This window comes from Aplysia californica, unplaced genomic scaffold (assembly GCF_000002075.1).
Source record: "Aplysia californica isolate F4 #8 unplaced genomic scaffold, AplCal3.0 scaffold00049, whole genome shotgun sequence".
Lineage (NCBI taxonomy): Eukaryota > Metazoa > Mollusca > Gastropoda > Aplysiida > Aplysiidae > Aplysia > Aplysia californica.
Window position 1 is genome coordinate 1,350,164 of NW_004797319.1, and position 11,824 is coordinate 1,361,987.

Here is an 11,824-nt window from a genome sequence, read left to right on the forward strand (position 1 = left end):
AGGGTTGGGGTCCGTGTGCTACACTCCGCCTTTGAGGGGGTTGCACCTTCTGCAGGCGAAGCAGTGGGTCTATTTATATCCCCCCGACCCACTTCTATGTTAAAGAAGCACCAAACCAGATCAGATGAGGGTAGGGGGTAGGGTGGGTGGATAAGAGTTTGAGTCTTGTTTGATAGAACTATACTCGGTTGAAATCTATTGTTGTAGTCTTCACCTAAGATCCCACAATTTATTATTCCGGGTCACTTAAGATTCTGCTGTTAAAAAATAAACCAAACAAAGCAACACAAAATTTTACTAGATCTACATAAGTCATCCCTAAGATAAATATTACCCCCCGGGGCAGTGCCACTGACTGAAGTGTCTTTAGGCCATTCCCAAGGGGGGGGGGGGGCATACAGTGGAAACCTGATATAACAGGGATGGTGGGAGTAGAGAAAATGTCCAGTTATATCCGATCCCTGTTAAATCAGAAATGCAAGGAAAGTAAGCATTTGTGGACTAATCCAGCTGTAGTTATTCATGGGTAGTTTCCTTTGCCCCAAGTACCAACGAACAGGGGTTTTGGCACCAACTATCTCCTTGCCTCCTTAAACCACATCAGAAGAGCTTGGTCGACAGCATCTGCATCGGGTTGTCTCATCATCTTTCGATCCGGAGCAAACTTTCCATCTTCTCTCTATCCTTGAAAAGGGTGTGAATCGACCTTTGTGGAATGTCGAACTGACGACAAATCTCTGCCAGTGAAGCTTGCTTTTTTGTCAAGAGCCTGGATTATTTCGTTGTTTTTTTTTTTTGTCAATTGAAAGACATTTTCTCTTGCGCTTGACTTCGTAGGTGATAGTAGACACATTACGCGTGCGTGTTGCTTGGTTTCGGGCTAGATCGAGGTCTGCAGCCCACTGCAGCCCTCTCTCGCTTCACATGTTGCATGTGCTCGCAGTGGCATGGCTTGCATGGGCTTGCTCCATAACTGCTTTATTCTCTCTCTCTCTCTCTCTCTCTCTCTCTCTCTCTCTCTCTCTCTCTCTCTCTCTCTCTCTCTCTCTCTCTTTCTCTCTCTCTCTCTTACTTTTTACACATTGTTAGCGAGCCTTTGTCCCTGCTATAACCGGTTGGGCTCCGATGGGGCTCTGTTTTGCCGATAACTTTTAATAGAGACAAAGAGTAGGAAAAATCGGGGATTTAAAAAAATCCCTGTTATTACCGGATCCCTGTTATTACCGGGCCTGTTATATATGGTTTCCACTGTATCTCGTTCAAGCATAGTAGAATTGTAAATGGGCTGATTCATGTCACGCTCATTAGTGTGCCTGATCTGCAGCAGGGAACTGCTGCTTTTTCTTTCCTGGTCCTTACTATTGTCATTTTCTTCTACTTCTTTTGTATGTTTGTCACTCTCTTGTGACCTGCTATTTTGGGGTGCCTTGATAGTCGAAGCAGACCTTGTGCTGTTGAAGCTAGAGAGGTGAGCAGTCTAAGTTTGATTCCTTGTAAAGACTTCTCTGTTGACACCCACCCCTAGGCGCTCATATGACCTTATGCAGTTGCGAGCGCCGTAAAACACTCTGCTATAAAAAAATAACTATAAGATAAATATTACCCTCCTCTGAAGTGTGAAGGGACTATAAACGCAGCTTTTCCTATCGTGCTTTACTGAAGAAAAAAGCCCTTCAAAGGTCATCCACGCTCATGCATGGGATCACATATCTCCGCTCTAAATCTCGATGAGAGGTACAAGTTTGCTACTGACGCAAGGATTTTACGACAAAGGGATCACGCCGAGGTGTGAACTCCTCATTGACGCCTTTGATTTTGCCGAACATCGAACTCGCAATAACAGCCTACCGCCTGAGCTTACAGCCAAGGCATGATTCGTTAGGTAGGGCCATAGATGTACACTATAGTCACTAGATACCGTACGCCCCTCTCTCGCCTTGCTGCGCGATGGCCACATTTGATAGCGGCGTACGCCATGTTTCGGTGGGCGAGTTGTGTGAAGGAATTCACGCTAAAGCAATGGGCCAGGCATGTTTTCTCTCCCTCATACGCGATAGGCGATCGGCTTGGTCCTTGTTAACTTTTTTTTTTACGTGGGCGCCGTGGCGTACTATCTAAGTTACTAAATAGCAATAATACAGCGTTCTTTTTACTACTAGATCTACAAACAAATGTATTATTAAATAGATAGAGATAGAGCTATAGGCTTAAAAATGGAACCCCCCAAAAAACCTTTATTTCTTCATCAGCGCTATATCTACGAAGTGGTTTATTTCTTATTGACTGAATCAAAGCGTAGATCTATAGGGCCTATCGAACTTATAAAAAGAAATATGAATTAAGATGTGGTATCATGGGAACCTCCCAATCACCCCACCCTTTCTCTCCTCCCGAATCTCAATACCCCCCCCCCCCAAAAAAAAACACACACAAAAACAAACAAACAACAACAAAAAAAACAGTTTGGCTTTAAATTAAACCAAGATGAGTCATAGAAAAAATTCAAGTTTTTCTTCCATTAGGTGTAGGAAGGCACTGAAGCTCTTCATAAAGCATAAAACTTTCCCTAGTGACATTTGAACAGGATACTGTATTTTTCATTCTTATGTTCACTTATTTTTTTTATTATACATGTACCAAACAAGTAGATCTAGTGTTTCTTTATGTCGGTATTAAACTTTTTTTAAAAAGAACTAAAGTAGACGATCTACAGCATTTAAACTAAAGTTCCTTTTATTGCTGTTTTAAGTAAATCTAATTTAGGGCATTAGTAAAACAACTGAGACAGCTCTGGACTCACTAAAGATAAAAAAAAGGGAACTTAACGTTGTTTTGTAGCCTGGACAATTGTTTGTCTACACAGTGTAGTGATGACTGATATTATGCTGTGCATATATAGCAAGCTCAGCACCAAACGCAATCTGGCTATGGTTTCCTTTGTCACCAATAAACTTAGATATATCTATCCTATACACTACTTCATACATTTTAGACACAAGCCTATCTTTGGCTACTCCCATCCATCATTTTCCCATAAAAATAATTCGGATTGATGATGCTGTTATATTACTATGTTTTATATATATATAATAATAATATTATAATAATAATATAATAATAATATAATAATAATATATTTATATATATATATATATATATATATATATATATATTAGTATAATATAAATATAATACATATAAATATAATATATATAGATCTATTTAAGTCAGTGAGTTAAGTGAGTGAAATTGGTACCTCAGATTAGTAAATCTAGCTTGGATTTTGTGATGTTTAAGTAAGTAATTAAACACAAAGACGAGGCAAAATTGCAGTGGTTACATCTGATATCAATTAACTGAAAGGTAGGCACTGATCAGACCAGACTCTTAATCTCTTCGAATATTTTCTTCAAAACGGAGATCTGGGTCTAGATCTAGATCTAATCTGTCTAAATTCTTATCAATCTTATTACTACTCTTACCAATGAAATGAAAGAGGGGTTCCTTTAGAGGCTCTGTTAGTACACTAATAAATGCAACAGTGTTGCACCATCCTTTCTGGTCTCGTTTTATTGTAAAGAAAGTCTCTAAGGCTGCAATAATAATAATAATAATAATAATAACAACAACAATAATAATAATAATAACAATAATAATAATAATAATAATAATAATAATAATAATAATAATAACAACAACAACAATAATAATAATAACAATATAATAATAATAATGCAGATCATATCTATAGCGCCCACGAACACAGCTCTATGTACTTTACATAAATGCATGTATGAGCAATATTCACACACACACACACACACACACACACACACACACACACACACACACACACACACACACACACACACACACACACACGCACACACACAGTCACACGCTCACATCACACGCATACGCTGACACATCGTACAAACATGATCTAGATCTAGAGATCTAGATATCTACATCTAGATCTCGACGTCTAGATCTATGGGGATTTGGCTTTTCTTTGGGTTACATAAACGAGTTTCAGTATTATTTTCATTAAGCTGGAGCGTATTATCAATCATCCAGTTCTTGACATCATCAATGCACATACCCATGGTGGCAGGGGAGGTTTTAACATCTAGATCTAGTGGTGGAACAGATTTATACATCTGTTTATTATCTGCGTACATGTGATAATTCATACTCAACTGTGCTTTCTAGTCACAGCTCCAAGCGGCTGTGTATATAACGTATACTCGATTGGACCCAATAAGACATCTAGATCTAGTTTCATATGCTTGCACTTTAAAGAGAATCGCTTTGGATTAAAACATAACGTTAGAATCAAATAAAACACGTAAGAGCAGAGACACGCCCACTCACATGTAAACAAAAGTTTTCGCCCACTGAAAAATGGCCGCCTACAAACTCAAACGTTTCCGTGTCACGTGACCTCGTACGGACTCTAGTATAAAAGGAGATAACTCTATGGGTAGGGCCAACAAGGCCGCCTCATACCCATGTCCATCAAATTATCAGGGAGGCACGTAGAATATGTCAACATGATTGCCCATCACCATGAACGGCTGCTGAGTGATCGCTCCATTAATAAGGACAGAGGAACGCAATGACACAAGCTAACAAAGACATTATTCCTGCATCAATGATAGTAAGTTTTGATCTCATTCGAAAAGTCCAAAGGTGCTGTTATCTCTCTTTTTTTATATTTGAAATTATTGTGCGCTCCACTTTGTGAAAAACAGGAAACAAAATTATTGTAATCAATAAAAGGCCTATTATTATTTATAGACCAAGACATTATACTGTTAGCAATCGGATAAAGCTGGCATAGACCCTCTTTTGTGTTTTCTGTTCCTTACACATAAAGCTAGTTATGGCAAACGCCTAGAATCATGCAGTCATATCTTAAATTCAGTTTAAAAAATAGTTTTCACTATTTCATTATAGTTAAATCTTTTAGCGTCTTGAAAGATGATGTTTATAATTTAGTATGTTAGATAATTTTATGTTACTTGGATAAGTAAAAAGTAATAAGTAATAAGTTCTTATTTTCAGATCTTCTTAATTTTTAAACAAGCTATATAACCTTAAACTCTTAAATAATTGAACAGTTCGTATCACACACAGAATTTAATCCCCCCCCCCCCCCCCCTGTCATTCTATCCGTCATTCCGTCAGTTGATCACAATCTCTCTCTGTCTCTTTGTCTCTCTGTCTCTCTCTGTCTCTCTCTCTCTGTCTCTCTCTGTCTCTCTCTCTCTCTCTCTCTCTTTCTCTCTCTCTCTCTCTCTCTCTCTCTCTCTCTCTCTCTCTCTCTCTCTCTCTCTCTCTTTTATTTAATTTTTCCCATTTTCCTTCGTCCCTTCCCAAGGCCCGCCCCACCTCTTTCATCCTAGCCCCATCCCCCCTTCCTTGCGTGCACTCCCCCACCCTGCCAACCCCCACAACGTGGCCCAGCACGATAAGATTCTATAAAAAGAAATACCGCAGTTCGCCAATTTAGACCATAGTCGGCGACCATATTTACTCCCCACCTCCGTGTGCTGTTCGTGGTGCCGCGAAGAGAGAGAGGAGGCTCCATGCTCCTTGAATCGGATCCATAATCTTGCAGTTGTGGGTTCGGGGATTTCAGCCTCAGCTCGTTCCGACATTACATCCTTGGGAAAGGCACTTTACACGAATTACCCATTTGACACGGGTGTTTTAGAGTCGGATTATCGCGTTAAACTCTGAGGTCCCTCCTTTTGAATAACCTAATAATGATGATAGTGGCTTTACACCTATACCATTTCACTTATTGCAAACATTACGTGGGGGAATGAACAAAAGAAAGAAAGAATGAATGCGTGACGGAGTGAATCAAATACTGCTTCTGTTCTGTTGCACTCTATATATTGTATACTGACGAGCAAAAGAAAGTGGGCACCCTACGTTCTGTGCTTTATTTCCGTTCTGTACCGTAGTAATGCCGTATTGCCAATAGATTTTGAAAGGCTTGCCATTTTTAATAAGTGCAGACAAAGAAAACTAAGAAAAACGATCAAAAACACACCTTTTATTAGAAATTCATAACACCGATTCGAATTTTCAAAATCCCAGAATTAGTAACGGGTGTAACTCCCACCAACATTGATGACTACAGTACATCTCTGCCTCGTTTATTGCACAAGTCGTTGGATAAATTGCTGGAGAATATAATTCCAAGCATCCGTTAATGATTGTTGCCGTTGTGGGATTGTCGTTGGGGGTGGACGAAGGCTGCGAATTTCCTTGTCCATCTTGTCCCAGAGGTGCTCAATCACCTTTAAAGCTGGGGATAATACTGGCAACTGTGTTATAACACGAACGTAGTTTTTGTTTTTAAGAATCTCTGGGTACCAAAAGCACAGTGTGCTGGAGCAATGTCCTGCTGGCACACGAGATTGTTCCTGTGGCGAGCCAGAAACGGCAGACAGTGTGGATAGAGAACGTCATTGATGTATCTCTGGGCAGTCAGATTACCGTCGATAATGACTAGATCGAATTTATTAGTACTGGTTATGGATTCCCATACCATAATGCTACGTCTGTTAGCAACAGCACTGACACACTGAGGTAAATAGCGTTCATGACGTCTCCGGTAGGCTTTCTGCCTTCCATAGTGGCAATCCAAAAGAAAGCTGGACTCGTCAGAAAACATCACTCTGTTCCACTGGCGGTTTAGCCATCGCTGGTGCAGACTTGCCCAGTTGAGTCTGGCATGACTGCGTGTGGTGACTCTCAGAACACTCAATTAACTCACAACACAGCAGCTGACATGATCATGACTTCGCACGGACATGCGGAGTGCTCACACGAAAAACACCACCTGACACGACTGTCCTACACGGCCAGTCGAGTAGAAAACTCCGGTGAGTAAAGACTTGCCAACATTGGTGAACCCGACAAGTTGAAACGCAATTTCAACTTTATGTGTTCTGTCTTGGATTATATTTTGAATCATATTTGAGCGGACTTGCGTTTTCGTCACAACCCTTACCATCCCTTCAAAATGAGTGAACAGGATTGTCAAGTAAGTGCAGTTTCTATTAAACTACCTACATTTTGGACAGCCTGGCCGGAAGCTTGGTTCGCCCAAACTGAAGCGCAATTCGCTTTACGAAATATTACCCAAGACGAAACTAAATACTACCATGTTGTTGCCGCTCTCGAGAACAACACAGCAACTCGGGCACTTTCAATATAACCAAGCCCCCAGAAGACGACAAATACAGCACGCTGAAAACATTTTTGTTGTCGGCATACAGTTTGTCTGATACGGAAAGAGCATCAGCGCTCTTTAAACTACAGGGGTTAGGAGACCGTAAGCCGTCAGAGCTAATGGACTCCATGTTAGGCCTACTGGGAGCGCACGAACCGTGCTTCCCTTTCAGACACTTATTCCTACAACAGTTGCCTGAATACGTTGCCCTGGTAACATTCGACCATCTCGACTGCCGCACGTTAGCACAAGAGGCCGACAAATTATTCCTTGCCGTCGCTCCACCCGCGACACTACTGGCCGTAGATCGCACAACGGCTGCTAGCAAGCCCAGACCTTGCCACTCGACAGGTCTATGCTTTTACCACCACAGATTCGGATCAAACGCCAAAAAATGCGTTCCACCATGCAGTTACAAAGCCTCCAAAAAGCATCTGGCTGCGGTTCAGGGAAACGAGTAGGTGGGCCAGCAGAATTCAGTCTGGCTTCAGAACCTTCTGTTGGCCCACAAAAAGCTCAACTGATTATCATGGACATCGTCGATACGGGGGCCCAGGTTTTGGTTCTTCCTGCAACATGGCGGGACAAACAGGTGAACACTTCAGGCTCTCCACTGTTAGCCGCAAATGGTAGCAAAATCAATACATATGGAGCGCTCAACACCACCATTCATTTCCAAAACAATGCTTTCGACGCCAGGCTTGTCATCGCCGATGTAAAGCGGGCCCTACTTAGTGCTGACTTTCTTCGCCATCACAACCTACTGGTAGACATTCGTGATCAGAAACTGATAGAGGCTCAATCTTTCAAAGTATACCCGTGTACTATCAGTGAGATCAGATTCTCAGCTATAGTGGACCCAGAAAGCAACAAATTTAGGAAGATATTAAGAGAGTTTCCTGAAATCCTCGAGCCAACCTTTTCGGCCTCCGAAGTGAAGCACGGTGTTTCCCATTTCATCCCCACCACTGGTCCACCCGTACATGCCAAAGCACGTCGACTACCCCCCCCCCCCCCCCCCCGACAAACTAGCCATCGCCAAAGCTGAATTCCTGAAAATGGAGGAAATGGGAATTATTAGACGATCTAGCAGTCCCTGGTCTTCACCTCTTCACATGGTTCCGAAAGGTAATGGAGACTGGCGACCTTGTGGCGACTACCGTGGACTCAACAATAGAACGACCCCAGATCGTTATCCCATTCCCCACATTCAAGATTTCTCAGCCCGACTCGCTGGCAAAAGTATTTTCTCCAAAATCGACCTCGTTCGAGGTTACCACCAAATCCCAGTTGCGCAGGAGGACATTCCGAAAACTGCCGTCATCACACCATTCGGCCTATACGAATTTCTACGCATGCCATTCGGCCTTAGAAACGCCGCACAGGCATTTCAGCGTCTTATGGACTCCGTCCTGCAGGACATTTCATGCGCATTCATCTATCTGGATGATATACTCATTGCCAGCTCATCAGCAGCTCAACATATTAAAGATCTACGGCAAGTTTGCAAAAGACTCGAAGAAGCGGGACTAGTTGTTAGGTTAGAAAAATGCGTGTTTGGAGTGACCAAAATCGAATTTCTAGGCCATCGAGTCACACGAGATGGATCTACCCCACTCCCTTCTAAAGTCAAAGCTAAGAAGAATTCCCACGGCCAACCACCTACAAAACACTCCAAGAATTTCTGGGAACGCTAAACTTCTACCATCGCTTTCTGCCTCGAGCTGCCTCAGTACTACGCCCTCTCTACGAAGCCCTGAAGGGAGAAAAGAAGAAAACAAAACTTTGCTGGACGAAACAGATGACTACAGCCTTCCAGGCCAGCAAACTCATGCTTGCCGACTGCACTCTCCTCTCGCATCCCAGAACAAACGTTCCCATTGCCTTAACCACCGACGCATCAGATCACGCAGTTGGCGCTGTCTTCGAACAATATGTCGATGAGGCCTGGCAACCTTTAGCATTTTTCAGCAGACAACTTCGAGAGCCAGAACAACGGTACAGCACATATGATCGGGAGTTATTAGGACTCTATCTTGCCGTCCGTCACTTCCGATTTTTGATTCACCGATCATAAACCTCTGGTGGACGCTATGTCCAAGTTATCCCCACCCTGGTCAGCTCGCCAGCAACGTCACTTGACATTCATCTCAGAATTTACCACGGACATACGGCACATTTCAGGAAAGGAGAACCATGTTGCAGACTGTTTGTCCCGAGCCATTTTCCAGACCACATTAGGACTGGACTACAAAGCAATGGCTGAAGCCCAATGCACTGACACCTCTTCTCCAGACGGTAGTGCCTCTTCCCCAGGATTGCACACAGTTTCAATGGCTATCGAATCTGGGGGACCAGAACTGCTGTGTGACATTTCGACCGGGAATCCTAGACCAATTGCACCTCCAGCATTTCGTCGACAGGTCTTCGATTTGTTTCATAGCCTCTCCCACCCAGGAAGGAAGGCTACAGTCCGCCTGATATCCCAGAGATTTGTTTGGCATAGGCTAAGGAAAGAAGTCAGCAAGTGGGCCAAGGAATGTACGGACTGCCATGCTTCCAAAGTGCAAAAGCATACTAAGGCACCCATCGAGAAAATGTCCGTGCCTGAAAAGAGGTTCAGTCACGTCCATGTCGATCTTGTAGGTCCTTTACCCCCATCGCAGGGCTTCACTCACCTCTTCACAATCATCGACAGAAAGTCACGATGGCCAGAGGCTATCCCACTCAAGGACACCTCAACAACAGAATGTGGCCGTGCGCTAATCAATCACTGGATCGCCCGTTTTGGCATCCCCATCGACATGACATCCGACAGAGGCCCTCAGTTTACTTCTGCCTTGTGGAGCGCCTTGGTACCAATCTTCATCATACAACAGCCTATCACCCTCAATCCAATGGACTGATTGAGCGATTCCACCAGTTCCTTAAAGCAAGACTCCAAGGCCCGAACTGGCTCGATGAACTGGGATGGGTACTGCTCGGTTTGAGGACTGCCCCAAAGGAGGACCTGGGAACTTCTGTCGCTGAGCTAGTTTATGGAGAACCACTCAGAGTACCGGGCGAATTTTTTACCAGTGACACTTCACCATTCGACCAATCAGGCAGCCTCACCAACTTACGATCCCAAATGCAGTCACAACTTGCCAAGGCGACATCACTGCACTGTGCACCTACCTCCAACATCCACTCGTCACTAGACACAGCCAAGTTCGTTTTCATCCGCTACGACGCACAACAAAAACCCCTACAGCGCCCGTATACTGGTCCGTACAAGGTTTTAGAAAGGCTGGACAAAACCTTTCTTGTCGATCTAAGTGGTCACACGGAACACATCTCTGTCGACCGACTCAAACCAGCTTTTGTGGATCTGTCGCAACCAGTACGCGTTGCTCAGGCACCAAGACCTGGGCGACCTCCGTCTTCACCGCTTGTGAATCCAAGCGCAAATACTAACAATTCAACCCAGTCGACCCAAGCTGTACAATCCGCTCCTGTTACTCTACAGGAACCACAACAACAGGCTGGAAGGTCTCACGTTCAGGACGTATCGTGAGACCACCTCTCCAGTTCTAGAACCTCCTGTCATGTCAGCGCTGGTGGGGGGCCATGTAGTGACTCTCCGAACACTCAATTAACTCACAACACAGCAGCTGACATGATCATGACTTCGCAAGGACTTGCGGAGTGCTCACACGAAAAACACCACCTGACACGACTGTCCTACACGGCAAGTCGAGTAGAAAACTCCGGTGAGTAAAGACTTACCACAACTATGTCTTTGGAGGAGACGAGTGCGTCGAGCTGGGTGTCGGGCAACGATTCCACAGGCTTTCAAGCGTCGACGAACGGTGCAGCGGCTGATTGGTCTATGCCCAGGTCAATCTCTGGCAGTTTTAGAAGCTGTTTGAAACCGATCCCGCAAGTGTGGAACTCTGATCCGATTGTCTTCAACAGCAGTAGTGACACGAGGATGACCAAACCTTGGAGTGTCACTAACCGAACCACTTGCTTGGAAATGTATCCTTAGCTTTTGGATCGTATCTCTCTCAACATTGAAAGCTCTAGCGACAGCAGAAACCGTCGCATTAGCTCTCAGCATGCCAAGAGCTTCATGACATTGCGCATCACTGAGACGAGGCATCGTATAAAACAAAATTGAAAAGAACAAACCCAAAAATTTTGACGCCTTTTCTCTGACACACGTTGAAGTGTGTAACGAATAAAGAATAAAAGTAAAGACATTGTAAACTTTCAAGAAAAAACGAGAAAACATGTTTTTGGCCAAACATGTTGTAAACACTTTTTACAACAACAGAATAAACAAATGTTGTTCTAACTGACTTTCTAAAGTGACTCAAGCTCAGCATGTCAATCGCCAAGTCAAAATTCGCGAGACTACTCATACAGCACCAATTTGAAAACTGCCCACTTTCTTTTGCTCGCCAGTATATTGTTGTGGCGACTTCTGCCCATCCAGCAGTAATGGGTACCTGACTTCGAGTTGGGGAAGTAAAGGCGGCGTTGAAAGGAACTGGCCACCCTACCACAATATGCTGAAGGCCCAGGAAG

The 11,824-nt window shown here is 43.7% G+C and overlaps 1 protein-coding gene across 1 annotated transcript in view; it reads left to right on the forward strand.

Annotated features, from left to right (window-relative positions):
* LOC101852155 (collagen alpha-6(VI) chain) overlaps positions 1-11,824 on the forward strand; it is a gene marked incomplete in the record, with an annotated part of 55,135 nt that overhangs the window by 8,154 nt on the left and 35,157 nt on the right.